Below are 24,158 nucleotides of genomic sequence, written 5' to 3'. Positions count from 1 at the left end.
GCACTTTGTGTCTTCAATATTTTTATTGCATCTAATGAAACATGTTTTAATTGAACTAACTTTTGTTTCTGACTTGTTCTCATTACATGATACTAACTATTTCATATATATCTCAAATACAATAAAAAGTAACTATTATGTAATATGAAAGAAAATGAATTATTTTTATTATTGATTATAAAGCTTTATTTTATCTATCAAAGGAGTCCCAATTTGTTTATTATTCATCAGCTATTTACGTTCGTAACTTACCTTTACCCACTGAAGAACTTCTGGCTTCTAAAATAATATAAAATGCTGAATAATAAAACCATCCATCCGTACAACAAAATAAAATCAAAGAAAAAAAACAGTTTGGTCCAGTAAAGATATCAGTTGTGGTACAGTTCGAGATACACTCAACACAAATGTAGTAAAATTATCAAACATGCAGAGTTAGCTACGCCAATAATATTAATAACAACAACAAATTACAAAAATATTTGTAAATAAAGAAAATTGCTCTAAAATTCTAAACGTTCTGTAGAAGTTGTTTCTACACTAAGTTGGTCATTACTAAAAGTGCTGTGTTATTTCAACGCAAATGTCAGAGTAACAAACCTTTTTGTTCAGTAGTTCCAAGAGAGGGAGGAAAGACTTTTAGTTTTTTTTTTTATGTGACAGAACACTTCAATAAAAGCGAACAGTATACACTAGCACATATCTGTCGACTTGAAATTGCTCGGTGCGAAAATGGGTTCCAATAATAAATCTAATGACACTCTTATTATGTAGTACCCTAAAATATATAAAGGCCAAGAAATAATGTACGAAAAATGACTATGATGGCTGTTAAAAACAAACTGATTTGTTGAGAACCAGCAGAAAAACTATAAAAAACATCCTTTTCACCAATTAGTCGAATCATCTCATCAAAGTGGTTTTTCAATTCTGTAATAATTACAAATACCAAATAATTCTTCATCAGCTGATAAGGTAAGTTACTTTTATTACTTTCTTATGTGTTCCCTTCCTTTTGTTTAGGCCCGGCATGGCCAGGTGGGTTAAGACGTTCGACTCGTAATCCGAGGGTCGCGAGTTCGAATCCCCATCGCACCAAACATGCTCGCCCTTTCAGCCGTGAGGACGTTATAACGTGACGGTCAATCCCACTATTCGTTGGTAAAAGAGTAGCCCAAGAGTTGGCAGTGGGGGGGTGATGACTAGCTGCCTTCTTTCTAGTCTTACACTGCTAAATTAGGGACTGCTATCGCAGATAGCCCTCGTGTAGCTTTGCGCGAAATTCACGCAAAACCTTTTGTTTTGTAAATTTATGCATAGTTCGTTTAATGTTGAAAACAAGACATAAAATTTATTTTATTTATCGAATAATTTTACTCCTAAATAATTTTTAGCCTAAAACCAGTAAATCTGTAAAGAAACAGCATATAAAATTAATTTTTACAACAAATTAAGGAACTAGGTGATTATGTCGCTCGACTCGCAGTCTGCGTGTCTCAGGTTCGACTTCTCGTCTCATCAAACGTGCTTGTCCTTTCAACCGTGGAGCTGTTATAATGTGCCGCTCAGCCCCACTATTCGTTGGTAAAAGAGTAGTCCAAGATTTAGCGGTGGGTGGTGACGACTAACTACCTTCCTTCTACTCTTTCACCGCTTATTCAGGGACAGCTAGTGCAAGTTTCGCGCAAAATTAAAAATAAGTCAAATTAAAACAAAAGCTAAATTTACAATAATATTTGTCATAAGAGTTTACATGATGACAAGACCTCTTGAGCCCTTAATCAGCTGAGTATCTTTACCTGTCCCGTTTTTAAACTTTCTAAAAATAATCAGATCGGGACAGCTACACCATAAGTTGATTCTTGTGGCTCTTTCGCCAGCTCACTTTCACGTATGTACTTTTGTTGAAAAATACAGAGGTCGAGTATGTGATACGAAATTATTTCAGAGCCTTACAACGTCGTTACAACCTCTGTTGTTATGTCCAGTCATGACCTACCTGATGACAGCGTATCTTAAGGATATCCAACATTGTAGTTTTTTATTGAAAAAGGCTATGTGGTTGTTCAGAACACAACTCCTCTTCAAACAGTCTTCCATAACCTATCTAATGTATAATGATGAAAGCTTCCAGTGCCTGTTTCAACATCCTTTCATACAGAAATTCATAGGCACTTTGCGTTTAGGAATCCCCTCATGTTACCAGACACCCCACCTTGTTATGGTGTGGCTTGTTGTAGATTTCTTTCTAAATGCTCCTGATGTCTCTCGTTGATACAATCCAACACAGCAGTAGGGATGGATGAGATAATATCATGTATCTGATATTTCAGTATTTCAAAATATTTTGGTTTGTTATGGTAGACCTAAAGGGGTTAAATCGAGCGGAATTGGTAAGGTTCTCCCTCACCAATCCAACACTCTGGAAAAGTTTGGTTTAATAGTACTTACAATTCGAGTGAAATTAGGCATTTATTTTCAAGGACTGCGTCACATAATTTGATTGCCTTTCTTGAAGGTACTGTTTTATTTCATTTGACTGAAATCGTGTTTTTATTATGCGTTAGTCAGGCTCAGTTTACGTGTAAAGTTTGACAAGTTGCGCTGAATAGAGATGCTTGTTTACATTTTCCTATGTCCGTCTCTGATTACTTATATTTATAAAGCAGAATTGCCCGTACAGTTAATCCAGATTTATAAAAGGAGATGAGGCTCTCACGCGCCCTCTACTGGTAGTAAGGGTGACTACTGACAGGCTACAGGTCAATATTTTCCGTGACTAGCTGCAACTGTACGTTTTTTGTGTCATGAGAAGTGTTTTATTTACCTATTATTATTTGTCTTTGCTGGTATGCGCCCTATGAAACTGCGTATTTACACACCTATGATTCTGAAAGGCTTGAATTTATATATAATATTCCCTCACAAGCTCAACAATTCCACTTGAATAGTGTATATCATTCTATACTCAGGCTATTTCCACACTTCAGAAATAAGACTAACTTTATAATGTTCGCCTTCTTTTTATTAACAATTATCTACTCATTTTGAGAAACAATTCCATATTTAAATAAACGATCGAATATTTTAACACTGAGAAAAAATATTGAAAGACTACAATACTTTTTGTATATTAATTTAGCTCTATTCCTTTTCAAGTTTGAACGTTTTCGTGTTATTTTTCAGCAAATCAAGTAAAACAATGATAAACATGCTGAACTGTAGACCTGTGTTCGTATCCTGTTACCGTAAATAAATAACTAAATGGCGCTCTACATTTGGAGGCCATGAATGCGTTATAAAAGTGACGATCACACAAAATTAATCTAAAAGACAGCTCTGGATGGTTTTAACAAGTTTTTTTTTTTCCTTTTAGTGTAAAAGTTTCAAATTAGGAACGACTAGCGTAAATAGCTCTTAAGGAACTTTACGTTAACATCTAAAAGCAAGCAAACAAATATATCATGGTTTAATTTTTGAACGAAACAACTAAATAAGCCAATGCTTTTTATTTCAAGATTGAAACTTTTCGTAAGGAAATTACGCGCTCACGCGCATATGAATAGGTTATTTATTTTTTTAAAAGTTTGAAGTAAAAGCTACCCAAGGGTTACGTGAGCGTAACCGTCCCTAATCTTGAACTGATAAAATGTAGAAAAAAGAAAGCTAGTCATTAGCGTTCGCCACTAACTCTTGAACTACTTTTACTAACCGAAAAGAAGGATTTGACCGTCGCTCTTATAGTACGGAGCGCATTTTGTGAGGCAACGAGATGCAAACCATGAACCTTTTATTTCACAATCAGAGGAGACTAACCATTAGATCACATTTGGCTTACACGAATAAAATACACTACGTTACATATAGTAATCCCATCCACTGTGATGTATTAGTCTATTCTAACAGTAGCATAATTCTAATTTACTTTTTAACAGACGAAAGCATAACAATGCATAATTTTACAATTCCATGCAATGATGAGTATTTAAAAGATTTTTGTAACTAAAAAACAACTGATATACCTTGACAGGCTCAGTAATTGACATGTCAAGATGTGGAGAGTAAGATTCAAGGTTCGAGTTTTAATCTACCGCTGAAATTACTTTCCACTCTGAACTATGAGATATTGTAATTGTTACAGCCAACCATGTTATTTGGTTGAAACTAACCGAGTATGTGGTGAGGGCTACTTACTGGTTCCTATCTCCTTTTATAGTCAGCAATTCTAACTAAGAGACAGCAATTCTGACCTATGGGGTCTTTGAACTAACCGCATAGTCCATGTGTTGCAAAGATGTCGTTCTGATTGAAAAACACCAAACATTAAAATAAACAATTGTCAACTGAATTATTTTTAGAAGCTGCATGTTTATTTTACAATGTTCGAATTCTATTCTATCATTAAATATTAACCTTCGTTTTTTATTTGTTTCGTGAGTTTTGTGGCTTTTTTGTTTTCTATGTTACTTTTATCATAGAAAATTGTGTTGTTAAATCTAATGTATTTTTAGTTTGTCCATCAGAAAGAGTTTTACGAAACAACAAATCAGGACGTGATTTTCTGCAATTTTCTTGTTTGAAATCAATTTATAAATGTAAACACTTTCTCCACTAATGAAACCCTTTTGATAAATAAAATTCTCTTATAGCAACAAAGTAAAGTTCTTTACTGACCATAATGACGACACCAAAGTCTAAATACACCAGTAATTATTGAGTAGAATTTTCTAAAGATTTCAGTAAATATCATCTAAATTTTGCTGAGAAATTAAAAATACTAGTAGCGCCCTCTAAAGATTCTCAAACTGCTAGGTAGGACCTTCTAACGACCTTAAAAACTATCAAGTAGAACCTCCTAGATAACTTAGAAACTACCAAGTAAAACCCTCTACAAATCTTGAAAACTATAAATGGAAACTTCTAGTGATCTTAGAAACTACCAAATAAATCCCTCTACAAATCTTTATAATATAAAATAGATCTTTCTAGTGATCTTAGAAACTTTCAAATAAAAACCCTCTACAGGTCTTAATAAACCATAAAGTAGAACTTTCTAATCATATTAGAAACTACCAAGAATAAATAACCCTCTTAATATTTTAAAAAACTACCAAGTACAATTTTAAAGACCCTGGTAATAACAAGTGAAATTCTATGACATTCCTCTTAAACGCAAAGTCAAATATTTTAATACCCATAGCAACTACCATATCAAATCCTCAAAATGTTTGGGTAAATACCAAATAAAATCTTGTACACTAGAGACTGTCAAGACAATCTACAAAAACCATGATGATTAACCAGACAACTTTTATTTTAATGAAATGGTTTAAAAAGATCAAAGATTAAATTGATGTAACACCTGGCAGTTTGTTAAACATGTTACACCGTAAGCTGCAGAAACAACATGAACTATCTTTACTTGGGGTTGTTTGTTTGTTTTTTTGGAATTTCGCGCAAAGCGACAAGAGGGCTATCTGCGCCAGCCGTCCCCAATTTAGCAGCGTAAGACTAGAGGGAAGGCAGCTAGTCATCGCCACCCACCGCCAAATCTTGGGCAACGCTTTTATCAATGAAAAGTGGGATTGATTGTAGTATTATAACGGTCTAGCAGCTGAAAGAGTGAGCATGTTTGGTGTGAAGGGGATTCGAATCCGTGACCCTCAGATTACGATTCGAGTGCCTTAACCATCTGGCCTTTAATTGTGTATAAGAGCACAATATGCTATTATACTAGTAGGCTTAGAACACCTGTTAGAAATTACAAATGTGTAACATTTGTTGTATTGAGGTGAAAGACGAATATTATACGTATGTATTCTAACGATGTTCATCAAATCTTACATATCTGCTGATTTTGATTCTTTCGTATCAGCTTTACACGTCGCTTATCATAAAACATGAAATAGTTTCCAAAAGATCGCGCGCAGCATTTGATCAATTTGAGTTTTTTATATTACAACTTTGAGTTAAACCGTAACTTAATCACTTGAGCATAATCGATAATACTTTATATAAAGATAATAAGTTCAATCAAACATTGTTCATGATGTGCGTCTTTTAATAGTAAAAGTGAGTCCAATTATTATTATCTTGAATCTAAGTCAATATGCGTCCTTTAATATCCAAATCGAATTAAAGAAAGCGACATTTTTTTGAAACTTGTATGAATCTTTTAATGATCAGAGTGAATTAAATATTCTGTACTGTGAATCTGAAAGTTCATGGTTTGCGCCCCGTTGCTGTAAAAAAAAAAACTTTTCGTGGGTGCGCTGTAAGAGTTAGCGCTAAATGCTAATAGTCGGCCAGACAAACGAAATCAAAGTTTTGTCGATAAGTGCTGTTTAGTAGCTGCCTTCCCTCTTGTCTAGTAATTTTAAATTAGGGTCAACTGTACGAAAACATCCTTTATACAACTTTTGTGTGAAAAGTCTTAGATACTACTCATTAAGATGCTATTACCAAGTGTTTTGTTAGACTTGGAGGTCTTTGGATATGCGTTCGGTTGAACTGAGTTCAGCAGTACTTGATATCACTTTATGTTGAGTGCAACTGTACTTGGTATCACTTTTGGTTAACCTGAAGATGACCCACGAAGGTCGAATGGCTATTCTCTATTTTAATAAAAGTTTTACTTAACAGCCCTCTTGAGATACATTGGTATCACTTTGAGTTCAGTAGTACTTGATATCACTTGATGTTGAGGTACAACTGTACTTGATATCATCTGAAGTTGAGTTTAACAGTTCTTGATGTCACTTTGCGTAGAGTTTAAAATCATTTGATATCTCTTTAAATTGAGTTTAACAGTTTTTAATATCACTTGAAGTTTAGTACAACTGTACTTGATATCACTTTAAGCTGAGTTCAACCGTACTTGATATAACTTTAAGCTGACTTCAATAGTACTTGATATCACTTTAAGCTGAGTTCAACTGTACTTGATATCACTTTAAACTGAGTTCAACCGTACTTGATATAACTTTAAGCTGACTTCAATAGTACTTGATATCACTTTAAGCTGACTTCAATAGTACTTGATATAACTTTAAGCTGACTTCAATAGTGCTTGATATCACTTTAAGCTGACTTCAATAGTACTTGATATCACTTTAAGCTGACTTCAATAGTACTTGATATCACTTTAAGCTGAGTTCAACTGTACTTGATATCATTGGAACTTACTTTCTACTTCTGGTTTATACTTTGTTTTATCATACTAGGTATAAGTCAAAATGCTATTAACACGAAAACATATGAATTGTCAAATACTCCACTTCACAAATACACCTAATTTAGGTCGCTCGAACATAACCTTCCAAATCCATTTTTGTAGTTACATTGAGTGTAACTATTATTCAGAGCAAAACATTTTTCTCTGTCTGATAAGATACTTAAACATTGAAAATATGAGGCTTTTTTTTTATTTAGGCGATCAGTTAAAAGTGTACAAATGTGTTTTGTTATTTGAAGTTACGCACAAAGGTACACAATGGGCTATCTGTTCTCTACCCACCACGCGTATTGAAACCCGGTTTCTAGTGTTGTAAATCCGCAGGCATACCGCTGTGATACTAGGTGGGGCTTATATAAAATTGCTGTAAGTGCTTATACGTCAGTAGTGGTTTCGCTTTGAATAGCAAAAAAAGTTTTTAGTACGAAAATTAAAAAAAACAAAGCAATATTTGTGGTAAATTTTTCCAAAAAGTTCAAGTGTTTGTTTTTTAATTTCGCGCAAAGCTACACGAGGGCTATCTGCGCTAGCCGTCCCTAATTTAGCGGTGTAAGACTAGAGGGAAGGCAGCTAGTCATCACAACCCATCGCCAACTCTTAAGCTACTCTTTTACCAACGAATAGTGGGATTGACCTATCGTTATAACGCTCTCACAGCTCAAAGGATGAGCATGTTTGGTGTCACGAAAATACCAACCGGCCTTAACCACCTGGTCATGTTGAGTACAAGCTCAAGTGAACTCTGAAACTTTGTTGATCAATGAAAGATTACCCAGTGGTCAGTGTTTGATTTCATTTCACAGTTTATTGCTGGTTGCCAGATTACAATCTCACCTTCCATGATTCTAGAAAATTACTCGAATGCCTTAAAGTTTGTTTTAAACGAGAACTCTTCGACAATTTTATCAACCTTGATCAATACGATACAAGATTCGACTTCTGATTACATAACAAAGCTTCATCTTAAACCCAAACTTATGTTCCAGTTAAACGCCGCTTTAATTCATTCGTTTCATATAATTGGCCCACACAGGCCGACTAGTGCCTCCAGAATTAAAAGTGTGAAACATTCTTAACCTACAAACTAAGCTTTGCAAAATCGTGGAGAATAAATTTTTGTTTACATCCGATCAGATTCTGCTTCGGGCAACACTGGTCACGTAGTTTCTGTCCTTGTACCGACAAAGACAACTAACTAGTTTTACAGAGCCATCACTGTCGGACGGAAAAACAGAGTAATATTTCTTTTAATTCTTGTTATCAAGACCATCAGTCTCAGGTGAGCTGATTTCTTCCATGACCACAAATTAAATTTAATTCGGTTTTCTTTAATGCGTTTCTTTTGTCTCCTGAAATTTGGAAAGTGTTTAATATAGCCTTGCAAAATTTGCAATGTATGAATAAATAACAAGAACAACGCTGTAGTCTTATCTACATTATTTTATGAAGCATATGTGTCGCTGCTGAAGTACCTTTATGAGTGTGTTACCGATCAGCTTAACAGACATACAGATGTGAAAAAAGACTGAGAAAAATGTCACACACTGACAGAAAAACTGAACAGATAGACGAACCGAAAAATGGGTAAGTGATAAGCTGATTAAATCAAGAGATATTACAAGCAGGTTAAGCTAGATTTGTTTTGAATTAGGTGGACTAAATATCTATTGTTGAGCGTTATTTGCTCACAGCAAGTATCGAAGCCATAGTTTTAGCGTTATAAGTCCTTAGATTTAACGCTGAGCCACTGGGGGCACGAAAGAAATATATATAAATACCTATTCGTATATGCATACATACACATATATATGTGATTAAACATAGAGACACAAAATGAACATTAGATTCTTATACATGTGAAGAAATAAAAATAATTTAGTCCCAATTATTTGAAAAACGTGCCACCAGGTGTATCAATAGTATGGTATGGTCATAAAACTAAAGAGAAGAAAGTTGAATATTTACTTATATTTGTCAACAATGTATGCCAACAAAGAACTTGATTACGAAAATTATATAGAGCCACTATACAAAACTGTTTATAATTCTTGATAAATGTTTGTACCATAAACCTTCAAGTAACTTGTATTCTGTCGAATTTGTTTTTCTTTTTACTCTAAATTACATTAACTTGGACTCGCGGTTTAATAAGTGTAATCAATGATTCATTAAGAATCATAACTGCACAAAAATTTCGTAAAATTAATTATGAAGACTTGAATAGAAACACTTGATCGCTTGTCGAATATCAAGAAAAACTTAATACATGTAACTTCGGTAATATTTATTGTGCTACTAATAATAAGAGATAAGGTTGGAGGTACTTAAGTTCTTGATATCACACTGTAATGTTCTTAATATGTATAAAGCCTATTGGCTCTCAACTTTATTTCCAATTGATCAAAATTCTTTGGTATTTCCATACTTCAGTCCTCTGTAAGCCTTCACACACGATAACTTCAAATTAGCATTTTATAAGTGCAACGTTTTCCTACTTAGCCACCAAATTAAGATTGTCTCTGTAAGTCATTGGTCTCTTGAGCCAAAACATCCTAGAAACTGACCTTCTTTGGTTATTCATCACTCGTTCTAATGGAAGTACAGAGTGGTCATTTTGTAATATCTTTTATCTGATTGGTGAATCTAAGAAAAAAGATGCTTCCTTTATGTCCGACATCTGTAAGACTGATTTAATTGAAGCTCACTCATTATTACACAGTTCTCTTCAACGTTGTCCAGTCACAATGGTGATCTTTGCGTTGTTTTTACACAGTTCTCTTAACTTCAACATTGTCCAGTCACAATGGCGAGCTTCGCATTGTTTTTACACAGTTCTCTTCACTTAAACATTGTCCAGTCACAATGGCGATCTTTGCGTTGTTTTTACACAGTTCTCTTCACTTAAACATTGTCCAGTCACAGTAACGACTTTTACCTGTATTTTTTAATAATTACACTTGTTCAACGGTTAAATTGTTTATCGTGTTATTATTATTATTTCTAAAGCTAACTTACCCATTGAACGTCTCTGAACGAAAATGCTACACATACACTAGCGTACAAACAAACAACAAGGTGTTTTTACTCACTGAACTTTCTCAAAATAGTTTCTAAGTATCAAAGTCTGTGCCTCAAGAAACAATTTTACGAAAGATAAACGACAAAAGTTTTTCATTTAATGTTATGGAAAACAAATCTATGATTAAAAATATATCACTGTTTAACTCCTGCACAAATAGCTGATGTAAGCTAGTTTTAAAGAACAGAAACAGCTTGCGAGGTTCCTGATGAGGAGAAACCCAGTTAAAGTAAAAATGTAACTCAGGTTAACCTGAAGATGACCTAAGAAGGTCGAAACGCTGTTCTCTGCTGTATTAGTAAAAGTGTTAATTTCCATACCATCCGACCTGAGATACAACGTGCAACGTTCTTACGCGTTCTGAGAAACTGTGTAGAAAGTAAAATAATACTGCAGGGTTATGATTAATTTTGAAAAACTAAGTATAGGAAGTAAAATAATATTGTATTATTCCTTACTGTTTAGTACAAAGCTATACAAAGAGCTCCCTACTACAAATATCGAAACGGTTTGTTTTTCCCACCAAGCTATTCGAGGGCTATCTGTGCTAGCCGTCCCTAATTTAGCTAGCCATCATCACCCACCGCGAACTCTTGGACTACTCTTTTACCAACGAATAGTGATATTGACCGTCACATTATAACGCCCCCACGGCTGAAAGAGCGAGCATGTTTGGCGCGATGGGGAGGCGAACCCGCGACCCTCTGATTACGAGTCGCACGCCTTAACACACTTGGCCATGCCGGGCCTTCTTACAGGAGAGAAAGAAGTTGAAGAAAAGACATTATGATAACATTAATAGGTTCGAATAAGTTTCAAAAGTTAGATATGAGAAATAAAATTATACTGTAGGGTTTACTTAGAATGCATTAATATCTAGACACTTTTATATCGATGGTCAGTTTTAAAACGATCATTTTGCACAAAAAACTCTTTCGAGTGGTGTTTTTATAGCATCAAAATTAAAAATACTAAAATATTTTTGTATAAATTACGAGAAACTTTAAATCGTTAACTTAAAAGGTTTTTTTTTTAGTATAGCGAGCTTAATAACAGAAAAATTATAACACCTGAGAATAAAAATAACAAGGATTGCGTCACCAACAACGAGAACCATTATATAGGTACGCTCTCGTTAGTATTTAGAGAACAGACTAAAAATATTGACCATTTTTTAAAGCCTTGTCTTAGTTAAAACCGTCATTATTTCCTCGAAAGTAACTCGATATTGGTCACCCGCAGATTCGATGGATCATCTGACCACTATGTGAGGTGTTTGAAGTCCAAAAAGACGTCGACACAATAATCTGAAGAAAAAATAACAAACTAAATGCAGTAGGTTGGGAGCATGATCTCAGCGGGGAGCTATTGTGTGAAAAATCAGGCGGGAAAGGTCGAGGCACAGTACTGTTACCCTGGCGACAGCAAGGCTTGTGCTTATTGTTCCTGTTTTCTCGAATGCTTGTTAGTGCTGTCAGCGCTGTGGATGTTGCCTGGTCGAAGTACAACCAGCCTTATCGCACCAATCTTTCTCTGCTTAGGGTTGTTTCTATCTACAATCCATCTCCCCAGACCCAAAACTTAGGTCCAACTATAGGCCGAGCGAGACCAAACCTTAGCTCCGTAAGCTGCCACGATGTATATATTTCTGAACTGAGATGACGGCCTTTTCTTCGTAACCAGCCAAGTGGCGAGGTTCACTCGTCGGCCGTCGCCGCGACTGTCGTCCGAACAACAGAGGTTCTGTCGCCGCCAGGAGATAGCACTGTTTGGGTGTCTACACCAGTGTCTGCTTTGGAAGTCAGAAAAAGGATGATAGGGTAGTAGAAGTGTAGGGTTGGAATTCATTCTTTATGAATACGCTTACGAAAACCTTTAACAGAAAAAATCTATAAATGGTGATAGAGGGAGCCACGGTGTGAATATTTAATATAATTCTTTCAGTTTTCGTTATCTTTGGGTTAATTAACAATAATTTTTCTCACTGAAATATAAAATACAGAAACATAAAATACCATTTGCTTGCATTTCAGTTTCTACGCCATATTGTTGTATCATAGAATAATTCGGAGGACTCAAAATACTATAGATTTTTTCGCATGTGCTCTAAAAGGTACGTAAGTGTCAGATTTTTTCCACGTGGGCCCTGAGCTCTAAATGCAGCTTCTGAAAGTATCATCTGTTTTGGATAGTATTCCTTGGTCCTCGCAGTATCAAATGCACTGACACGCATTTAATTCAAATGACCAATCTCGTATTGTTTAAAAAAGAAGAAGTAATACCGTACAATAACGTTTAAACACCATGGATAAGATTGATGGTGTTTAATAAGTGACGTTTTATTTCTATATATAACAAACAGTTTTTATGATTTAACTCTTTTAAACACATGGTTTTTTTATAGCTCACCCTCTTTATGGTCAACAACGTTTGGTCAATTGACGTTTAACGTATGGATGAAGGTTACAGATTTCACTTCAATCAGAGTGAAGTTAAATAATTCCTCACATTTTCATAATTTGATCATGCTACAGCTGAGTTTATTTGTTATTTGTTCCGCTTACCATAAAATACATTATTTCCAATCCGGACGTTTTGGCTTTCGTTTGTTTGTTATTTATATTACTTTCCAGAATATAAAACATTGTATAATTCCGATGGTTCGAAATTGTGTCAGCGTAACAATCATTGTTGTTAGTTACAGTTTTAACAACAAACGAGTTCTGCAAAGACGAAACCGTATGTAAACTCAAATATATGTTAATAACAATACCTAAACCTAAAATCAAGATTTAACCATAACCTTGTAAGTCCGGAGTACGTAATATCCGGAGAATTTTCAAAATTACTAAACTTATGAAAGAGCAAAAACTGTGGATTAGGCCTTCAATTCTGTGAAAACGAATGTAAATTATTCATTTTGTTTCGTCCTAAAAACAAAGTGGGTGGAATCACTTATTTTTTTATTTCAAATATATAGGGGGTATACCAGAGAAATTAGTGGTATTAAATGAAATATTTGAGGTATATTTTTTCCATGACTCACATGTTATTATGAACCTTGTGATCAACAAATATACAATTTGACAACCGTTAGGCTAAAACCGAAAACTGGTTACATAACTTTAATAATGTTTATAAAGAAAATGTCTCAAATGATTGATTTTCTGTTATATTATCGAAACAGAACTCGTCCATTTAAGTAAACTGAGGAGCTGAGTGAAATATACATGATGTATTCTACTTACATCAATAGGATACACCACAGAGCTAGTGTTTCATACTTCGAAACTTGAAGTTACACGTCAACGCTTAGTTCATACACTTCTTCACTTCACAAATATCAAGCTTACTGTTAAGTAAAATGCCTGGCTTCACGTTTCACGTATGTGTATACATATATTGTTCGGCACTTGTCAAATGTCAAACTAACAGTAAGATATCTGACTTTATGTTTCATGTATATGTGTGTATTGATCTGCATGTGTCGAGTGTAAAACAAAGAGTGAAACATGTTACTTTATTTATGATTTTTTTTTAGTTTCACACTACTAGCTATCTTACCTTTGTCATTGATTTTGTAACATTTCTTAAAAACAAAGTGTGCAACAACCAAGTTATAATAAATAGACGCACTATGAAATATTTTGGACATAACTTTTTTACTTATGATTAAAGAAATAGTACTTGCATCTTGAATAAATAAATCGCAATCTATATCTTCAAAGAGTATTTCGCGATAAGTTAAAGTGACTGCAAATCAGGCATACAAGTGTTGTTTTTTTTCTGAAACTGGAGTAGCCCAGACAATCGAAAGAAAATTTACTACAGCGCCATCTCCCGTGACGAAGAATTGATCGCCACGAGGTGTTCTGTGGAGTATTCAGCCACTACCGAACTGAAATGATCATGCTAAAATAATTCATTACAGGTACTTGGATCATTATGCAGTGTCCTCTAAAAATACATTAGAAAACGTGCAGTTTGTAAGGCTGAAGATAAAAGTTTTACAGTTTTTGAGAGGTTGAATAGAGTAATGTGTTTAGAAACAAAGTGTCCCGAAAATATGTTAAGAAAGAAGCTCATTAACACAAGTAAAAACTTTGTTAACATAATTTTCAGACACATTGTATATTAAAGCTGTGTTCTGATAGAGAAAATTTAAATAGAGATCACGCTATTCACACGCTCAAGTAAAAAGGATATCCACAGCTGGTAAGATCTAATTCAATCACTTCTAAAGTAAGCCTCTGAACAGATACACTGTTCTAAAGCCATAATACAGTAGAATGATGTCCTTATCATGTTATCTTTATCTTATCAGCATTAGAGTAATTGAAACTCGCACACACGTGATATGAACATAACGTAATTAAAAGAAAAACGTTTTATGTTTCAAGAGACGAACACGTGTGAATGTTTTCTATGTAAGAAATAATTCTTTGATATTACTTTCATTAGCAGTATTGGTTAGTATGTTTAAACTATGTTTACATGTTACGTTTAGCACTGCAGTTTTTTGGGTGGATGCTAATCAGAATCTATTAATCTCGCCGAATCGCGTGAGATGTTTCCAGGATTACGGTGGAAAGGATTTTGCACTGTCACTTTAGTGTGTGGATGCTAACTTGAATCTATTAATCTGGTCGAATCGAGTGAAATATTTTTAAGATTACAGTGAAAGTATTAAACTGTTGGAACAATGTATACTAATCGTATAAATAAGAACAGTATGCTCAATTAAATATACTTATTAGAAATTTTAAATTATAACCGTACCGGTAGTTTTCTTTGATAAGTAATTTCTATTAATACCTATATACTTTATTCAAACCAAATTATCGCTGTGAAAGTTTGTTTTTAAACCGTAGTTAGAGCTGTAAGTCAATACTCTAGTTAATATATCCTTATGGATTTTGGGAAAACAGCTGAAATGAACAACGTTCAGTTTTTTTAATTAAATAATTTGCTTAAGAGATTTGTCTGTATTTAGCACAACTCAAACGGTAATCTTCTATTTTAGCTCAACAGATTTTTTGTGTATTATCTTAAGGAAAATTTCGCTTTACAATACACCGAAACTCAAACAAACTAACGAATTTTCTAGAAAAACAAATTAAAACCATGCACAGGAAGAAAATTAGAAATAAAAACAAGAAGGCTAGTAACTCTAGGTCTTTGATCAAAATGTGTTATTGTGAAGCTTAGTTAGATTATACCAGAGAAAATGACGCCCACTCCAGTGGCATGTTTGCGGACATTGTACAATGTTATGAATCAGGTTTCGATACCCGTGGTGGACAGAGCACTGATAGTCCACTGTGTAGCTTTGTGTTTAGCTACAAACAAACAAAACAAAATAACGATCATGTGGTAGAATGAGGGACATATAGTAACTCACAACATATTGTGCTGGCAGTGACGTTGTAAATTAAAAATCTCTTGGAAATTAAACTGAACTGAGGCTTGTAAAGTCAGTTCAGCGACAAGGAGTTGGGCAAAACGGAACTAAATGTATATTTATCATAAGGTACAAATATGTTGGAGGGCATTTAGAAAAATGTAAATAAATGGTGACTTCACTACCTAAGGTCCCTCAGTGGGAGAGCGGTAAGTCTTCGGATTTACAACGGTGAAACCAGGGGTTTGGTTCCCCTCGATAAGCACAGCAGATAGCTTCACGAGGCTTTGCTGTAAGGAAACACACTTACACACATTATTGAAGCTTTATGCGCCATCTTGTGGTCGTGATCTCAAATTAAAGAGAGTCCGATTTGTGACAGAAGTACACGAACCTCAGTATATAAGTTCCTGTGCGTGACTAGTTGTGTACATCTTGAAAGTTTCAATCCAGAATCCCGGCCAATAATCAGTGTTATCTGTTCTAACGAAGAGATAATGTGAGTCATGCCCCTGTGAGTAGAAGAACGCTTTGAACACGACCAAGGCTTATAGAAGGAGCACATCTTCATATCAGATAACTTAAAGATGTTGCTGCTATACCGATAGTCTTACCACAGGATCACACCCAGATCTCTGTCTGAAGAAAGAAAAAACACACTAAAAACCATGAAAGCACAAAAGAGGGAAAATTCGTGCTAGAGAGAGGGGAGCCTGGATGGAACAGCTGTTAACTCTTAGCCGTACAAAATGGGATTACATAGATGATGAATTTCTAACTACGGTCTTGATAGAAGTTCCTTCGCCGTCATCATACAAAAAGGATTATTGAATTAGACACGGCTCTTTCTTGTAGAGAAATAGTGTTTCTCACCAAGAACTTATCAAAGTGGAGCCAAGAGTCACGGAGAAAGACTGTTGTCACGAAACGAAACTAAAACCTTTTCATAATTCTTATCACTCAAATAGTTCCGATATGTATCATCCAACTTTTAAACACTTCTTATTTGCCTGAGTAATAGAAAACTAACTTTCGCAGTCAACAACGTATAGGAATATTGTCCAAAAGCATAACGTTGACAGTTAATACCAGAAAGACATACTTTCGTATAAATTTTTAATTGTAGACAATAAAATAATGTTGTAAAAGAGAATTTTTAATTTTGACAGTTACAGTCATCTTGAGAAAATGACATCAGTGATATATTAGTACCTGTACCTTCTTGTGGTTTACATTACAATTTTATTTCAAAAAATCAGTTCTGTTCCTATGGTTCTGGACAAACTAGTAAGTCTGTTATCAATGCTTCGTAAACATGACAGTGGTGTTTGTAATTAACCACAAAGCTACACAAAAGGCTATCTGTGCTCTGCCCACTACGGGTATCAAAACTCGGTTTTTAGCGTTATAAGTCCGCAGACATGCCGCTGGGGGGAGAGGGCTACTGGTGTTTGCCACCCTTACAGTCATTGCCTGTCTAGACAATCTCTGCCATCTGATTAGTATGTTAGGTCAAGTAGCTATCAAGCTGGCCTCGTGAGGCTGCTAAACCGACAGTCGCTCTGGAAAATAAAGCTTTCGTAAATTATAGGTGTCAGCACGTGTTAGGTCAGCTCGCAAGGGGAATGGTGTTTTGATTTCGGTTTTAGTGTTTTACTTTAATTAGTTACAGCTTTGTGAACAGAGAGACAGATTGACCTGGAAGCAGCAATTGATATTATTTTAATATCCCTTGGAACATGCCAATTAATATTATTTTACGTTTACAATATTAATATATATCTCAAAACGTTTTTTATTTACTTGTGTTGGTTTTGTTTCATTGTTTCTTTCAATGTTTTTTTATTTACTTGTGTTGGTTTTGTTTCATTGTTTATTTCAGTTTTTAACCTTAATCTTTCAGTAATATATTTGCGCTAAAAAAACATAAAAGTTCGTTTTGTTTTCGCATACCTGTGTATCTCTTCACCACTTGTTCCTGAATGCAATTCCACGAACCAAATTTCTCAAATTTCTAGTTCTTCAGGTGAAATCACTTATAAGAACGGTATATATATTGGTTAAAATGCAAGTCATGGTATCAAACACGACATGTCCAGCATCTATATATTTGGTTCACGGCGAATCTCCAATCGTTCACGATGTCTTATGACTGAATAGTTAAGTCTCACATCCCTTTTCATGATTTAACAGTCAAATTATTTAACGACGTAAAATTAAAGGATACAATATTTTGAATAAAAGAAACTTAAACGTTTTCCAAGGAAAAATAATTGTCCTACAGCAGTATGCTTAGAACAAAAATGGACCTCGAAACAAATCACATTGTATCTCAAGGGATTCCGAAACCAAATGACACAGCATATTAATCCGGATAAACGTTTGTTGTTTTTTCCGCAAAGTTGAAACACTAATAACTACTGACATAAATGCCTGTTGAGATGAAGATGACTATATCTCTGACAACTGTTACAATCTTATAAACAAGGCCTTGAAGTTGAGAATAGCCTACAAAACTCCAGGCATACCTACAACCAACGGCTATATAGTTCGTGTCATAACGACTGAAGGACATCATTGGATCAACTCCGGAGAAATATGAGAATTTATTGAATTTTTTGCCAACCTGTATCGCATCACATAGATAGTTTTTCTGTCAAATTTTATTACCTCAGTAGATATTTTTCTATTAAACATATCATGCTACATAGGTACTTCTCTGTCAAACTTTATCTATTAAACATATCATACTACATAGGTACTTCTCTGTCAAACTTTATCTATTAAACATATCATGCTACATAGGTACTTCTCTGTCAAACTTTATCTATTAAACATATCATGCTACATAGGTACTTCTCTGTCAAACTTTATCTATTAAACATATCATGCTACATAGGTACTTCTCTGTCAAACTTTATCTATTAAACATATCATGCTACATAGGTACTTCTCTGTCAAACTTTATCTATTAAACATATCATGCTACATAGGTGCTTCTCTGTCAAACTTTATCTATTAAACATATCATGCTACATAGGTACTTCTCTGTCAAACTTTATCTATTAAACATATCATGCTACATAGGTACTTCTCTGTCAAACTTTATCTATTAAACATATCATGCTACATAGGTGCTTCTCTGTCAAACTTTATCTATTAAACATATCATGCTACATAGGTACTTCTCTGTCAAACTTTATCCATTAAACATATCATGCTACATAGGTACTTCTCTGTCAAACTTTATCTATTAAACATATCATGCTACATAGGTACTTCTCTGTCAAACTTTATCTATTAAACATATCATGCTACATAGGTACTTCTCTGTCAAACTTTATCTATTAAACATATCATGCTACATAGGTGCTTCTCTGTCAAACTTTATCTATTAAACATATCATGCTACATAGGTACATCTCTGTCAAACTTTATCTATTAAACATATCATGCTACATAGGTACTTCTCTGTCAAACTTTATCTATTAAACATATCATACTACATAGGTACTTCTCTGTCAAACTTTATCTATTAAACATATCATGCTACATAGGTACTTCTCTGTCAAACTTTATCTATTAAACATATCATGCTACATAGGTACTTCTCTGTCAAACTTTATCTATTAAACATATCATGCTACATAGGTACTTCTCTGTCAAACTTTATCTATTAAACATATCATGCTACATAGGTACTTCTCTGTCAAACTTTATCCATTAAACATATCATGCTACATAGGTACTTCTCTGTCAAACTTTATCTATTAAACATATCATGCTACATAGGTACTTCTCTGTCAAACTTTATCTATTAAACATATCATGCTACATAGGTACTTCTCTGTCAAACTTTATCTATTAAACATATCATGCTACATAGGTACTTCTCTGTCAAACTTTATCTATTAAACATATCATGCTACATAGGTACATCTCTGTCAAACTTTATCTATTAAACATATCATGCTACATAGGTGCTTCTCTGTCAAACTTTATCTATTAAACATATCATACTACATAGGTACTTCTCTGTCAAACTTTATCTATTAAACATATCATGCTACATAGGTACTTCTCTGTCAAACTTTATCTATTAAACATATCATGCTACATAGGTACTTCTCTGTCAAACTTTATCTATTAAACATATCATGCTACATAGGTACTTCTCTGTCAAACTTTATCTATTAAACATATCATGCTACATAGGTACTTCTCTGTCAAACTTTATCTATTAAACATATCATGCTACATAGGTACTTCTCTGTCAAACTTTATCTATTAAACATATCATGCTACATAGGTACTTCTCTGTCAAACTTTATCTATTAAACATATCATACTACATAGGTACTTCTCTGTCAAACTTTATCTATTAAACATATCATACTACATAGGTACTTCTCTGTCAAACTTTATCTATTAAACATATCATGCTACATAGGTACTTCTCTGTCAAACTTTATCTATTAAACATATCATGCTACATAGGTACTTCTCTGTCAAACTTTATCTATTAAACATATCATACTACATAGGTACTTCTCTGTCAAACTTTATCTATTAAACATATCATGCTACATAGGTACTTCTCTGTCAAACTTTATCTATTAAACATATCATGCTACATAGGTACTTCTCTGTCAAACTTTATCTATTAAACATATCATGCTACATAGGTACATCTCTGTCAAACTTTATCTATTAAACATATCATGCTACATAGGTACTTCTCTGTCAAACTTTATCTATTAAACATATCATGCTACATAGGTACTTCTCTGTCAAACTTTATCTATTAAACATATCATGCTACATAGGTACTTCTCTGTCAAACTTTATCTATTAAACATATCATGCTACATAGGTACTTCTCTGTCAAACTTTATTTTATCAGTTCAGTAAGGCCTTGCATGGCCAGGTGGGTTAAGGCGTTCGACTCGTAATCCGAGGGTAGCGGATTCGAATCTTCGTCGCATCAAACATACTCGCCCTTTTAGCCGTGGAGGCTTTATAAAGTGACGGTCAATCCCACTATTCGTTGGTAAAAGAGTAGCCCAAGAGTTGGCGGTGGCTGGTGATGACTAGCTGCCTTCCCTTTAACCTTATACTGTTAAATTAGGGACGGCTAGCACAGGTGGCCCTCGTGTTGCTTTGCGCGAAATTCAAAACCAAACGAACAATTCAGTACAGTACAGTACTCTTGTTTTCCATGTTGCAGAAACCACAACTTAAACTTAACATCACCAGCTTATGTTCTTCACAATTTTCACATTAATATATAGACACAAATGCTAATGTGAATATCGAAAGAGTCTACTAGCAAGAAGTTAACATTTAGAAATACTATACAGGATAATACATTGCCTGAAAAATGTGTATAGGTATTTTGATAAATGTAATATTTAACAAAGCTTTTAATGGGCAAGTAAGTTCAAACTCACAACAACAGTAAAGGTGTTAAAATACGCTTGTAGCAATCCAGAATAACTGGAATAATTATACAGATGATGAGAAAAGAGACAGAAAGAGCACCAATAACGAAAAACTAGCAAGATAAGATTAAAAAATACCCTTATAATATTCGTAATATCAACATAGGAAATACTTGGGAATTAATCAAATACATGAACAGAAATCAAACGATCAACATCAAAAAACAACTGCACTCAAAATAACGAACAAAGTCATGAGAGAAAGTAGATATACAATAGGCCTAATCAGAACATTAACATCAATATAGAAAATATATTAACATTACTCAAAACATCAACATGAGCACAGAAATACATTGGATCTAAATCAAACAGAAATGAAGGCTGTATTTACATGGCTGTAAATCAAACCATTCTTTAGTTCAACATCAAACAAGAATGATAGTAGCTGCCCGACAGTAAATCATATCATTCCTGTTCAAAATCAAGCAAGACTGCAGGATGTAATTGGATGGCAGTAAATCGAGCCGTTTTTTGGTTAAAACTCAAACAAGAATGATTTTTGTAGTTTCATAGTTGTCAGTCATATCGTTCTTTGGTTCAAAATTAAACAATAATGGAAAGTTACAATTAGCAATAACAAATCAACAGGACCTAAAAGTCTAAATCAATCTATGTTATAGCTAACTGTGAAGTCGGTTAAATCGGAAAGTTACAGATTATGAAAATAACCATACCCGACATTCCCTAAATATTTACTCACCTGAGTATTAACCAAAGTTCTGGAACACGTGTTTAAATGGAAGAGGGAGGAATACTATTCTAACGTATTTTCGTAAACTCTAATACGGTTTGTATATTTTGTGCTATTGCTTTATCTATTTTAGAGATACTTTAGAATAAGTACCTGTAAACAACTTTAAGGTAAAAGTATGTTTGTTTTGTACTATGTCTTGTTTCCTGCGGACGACAGTTTGAGAACGGCTGTGATAGATATATTAATAATCATAACTACACTAATAATACAGAAAAGTTAAGATAACTATACATCGGAACCTAATAGACAACAGGACAATTATACCTGACAATAAATTATAACAGAATTACGATATCTTCCAATAAGCTTATTGTTATTACACCATTTAATAATATATATAGATATAATATTATTAAAACACTAACTTTTGGTTATGTAACATTATTTGAAATAACTAATACCTCTTTAATTATAATAAAGTTACGGTATAAACCTTAACTTCTTTAAAAGTGATTTAGTGTATTTTTTATTACGTCACGTCATCCGGTGGATGACTGTATGTTAAGGATTTACTTTTTAAGACTATAAGATTTGATTCCCCATGTTGGATAGAGTGAAGATAGCTCATCGTGTTGCCTGTTGCTTTCTTTCAGAGGAAACCCATATTGGGCTATCTGCTGTATCTATTGGAGGTAAACGAACACCCGATTTCAGCATTGTAATTCCGTAAACTTATCCTTGTCCCACCGGACTATGAAAACAACGTGAACTGTGCCTTATGATGGACAACACCGAGCGTTTAAAAAGATGATGGAATTTAATTTATTTATTTTATTTACTTCTGAATAATATAAATAATAGAAAAGTAAAGATGAGGGACAAACACACACGGACACATACACACATATATATGTTAAATTAAGACGATCACTCAATTGTTTCAGGCCCAGCATGGCCTAATAGTTAGGACACTCCACTCGTAATCTGAAAGTCGCGGGTTTGTATCCCCGTCACACTAAATATGTTCACCCTTTCACCCGTGGAGACGTTATAATGTGACGGTCAATCCCACTATTTGGTGGCAAATGAGTAGTCCAAGAGTTGGCCGTGGGTGGTGATGACTAGCTGTCTTCCCTCTAGTCTTACACTGTAAAATTAGGGACGGCTAGTTCAGATAGTCCTCGTGTAGCTTTGCTCGAAATTAAAAAACCAAACGAACAAAAATGTAACTCAGAACGGCTGGTGTGGGTATTAACACTTATACTGATAATGAGAGAACAACGTTTCTATCTTCCTAGCTTATCTTCAGGTTAAGAAAGAAAGCACCCAGATATTAAGTAAGGAAACAAATATAATCAAACGCAAAATCAAAGAAGCCCTACTTATTCAGCAACTAAAACCTGAAGTTGACCTAGGAAGGTTGAAACGTTCTTCTCTCTTTATCAATAAAGATTTTAATACCCATACCAGCCATTCTGAGATACATTTTTATTTCAAGTGGGTTTCACGTCATCAAGAAACAATCAAACAGCTGTTCCTTTTTGTGTTTCATAGGTTTAATAAGAAAAGCAACAAGTCACTGTTCAATAAGTTTTTAAAATTGAAAGCCAACATATTTGAGATTCTTCTTGTTTCTAAAATTTCGTAAGTTATGCAACAATTAGATACCATAATAACACCAATACTAGTCGTAAGTTATGTAACAATTAGATACTATAATAACACCAATACTAGTCGCTTTTTGGCAAAATGAAGAACTATAGAGCTCTGTCGAAAATTATCAAAATATGTCAAGCATTAAAACTTAAACGAAAATATCCAACAAGTCTTGATATATATAATTACGAAATAGATTGCATCATTTTATATTTCATGAACGTCATGTTTTTGAGGAAGAATAACCTTTAAAAACCTACTGTTTTTTAAACAGTGCACATTTTTGTTAGTAATTTTTGCTCCTAGTAGCACAACGGTATGTCTGCGGACTTACAACGCTAAAAACCAGGCCTTGATACCCGTGGTAGACAGAGCAGAGGTAGCCCTTTGTGTAGCTTTGTGCTTAATTCAAAAATAACAACCTACTAATTTTTAACAAGCGCGAAACTTTTGCCTCTCTTACGCCAAGAGATTGACCTAAAGAGTTAAGGTAACTTCTAGTAAGACATTTAGTAAATATAAAAATTGTATCAATCATTCTTTACATGCCTAATATGTGTTTTCATAAACATTTAACTGTACCTTTCTGT

At 34.1% G+C, this 24,158-nt stretch overlaps 1 long non-coding RNA gene across 1 annotated transcript in view; it reads left to right on the top strand.

Moving 5' to 3' along the window:
* LOC143240604 (uncharacterized) overlaps nt 1-13,872 on the top strand; it is a 66,909-nt gene extending 53,037 nt beyond the window's left edge. Inside the window, exon 3 of the long non-coding RNA XR_013021853.1 lies at nt 11,556-13,872. This is a non-coding gene — a long non-coding RNA (uncharacterized LOC143240604). The remainder of the gene's footprint in view (nt 1-11,555) is intronic.
* The last annotated feature ends 10,286 nt before the right edge of the window (nt 13,873-24,158 follow it).

The sequence above is a fragment of the Tachypleus tridentatus genome, chromosome 13, assembly GCF_004210375.1.
Source record: "Tachypleus tridentatus isolate NWPU-2018 chromosome 13, ASM421037v1, whole genome shotgun sequence".
In the NCBI taxonomy this organism is placed as follows: Eukaryota; Metazoa; Arthropoda; class Merostomata; order Xiphosura; family Limulidae; genus Tachypleus; species Tachypleus tridentatus.
This window is presented reverse-complemented; position numbering and strand designations above follow the sequence as displayed.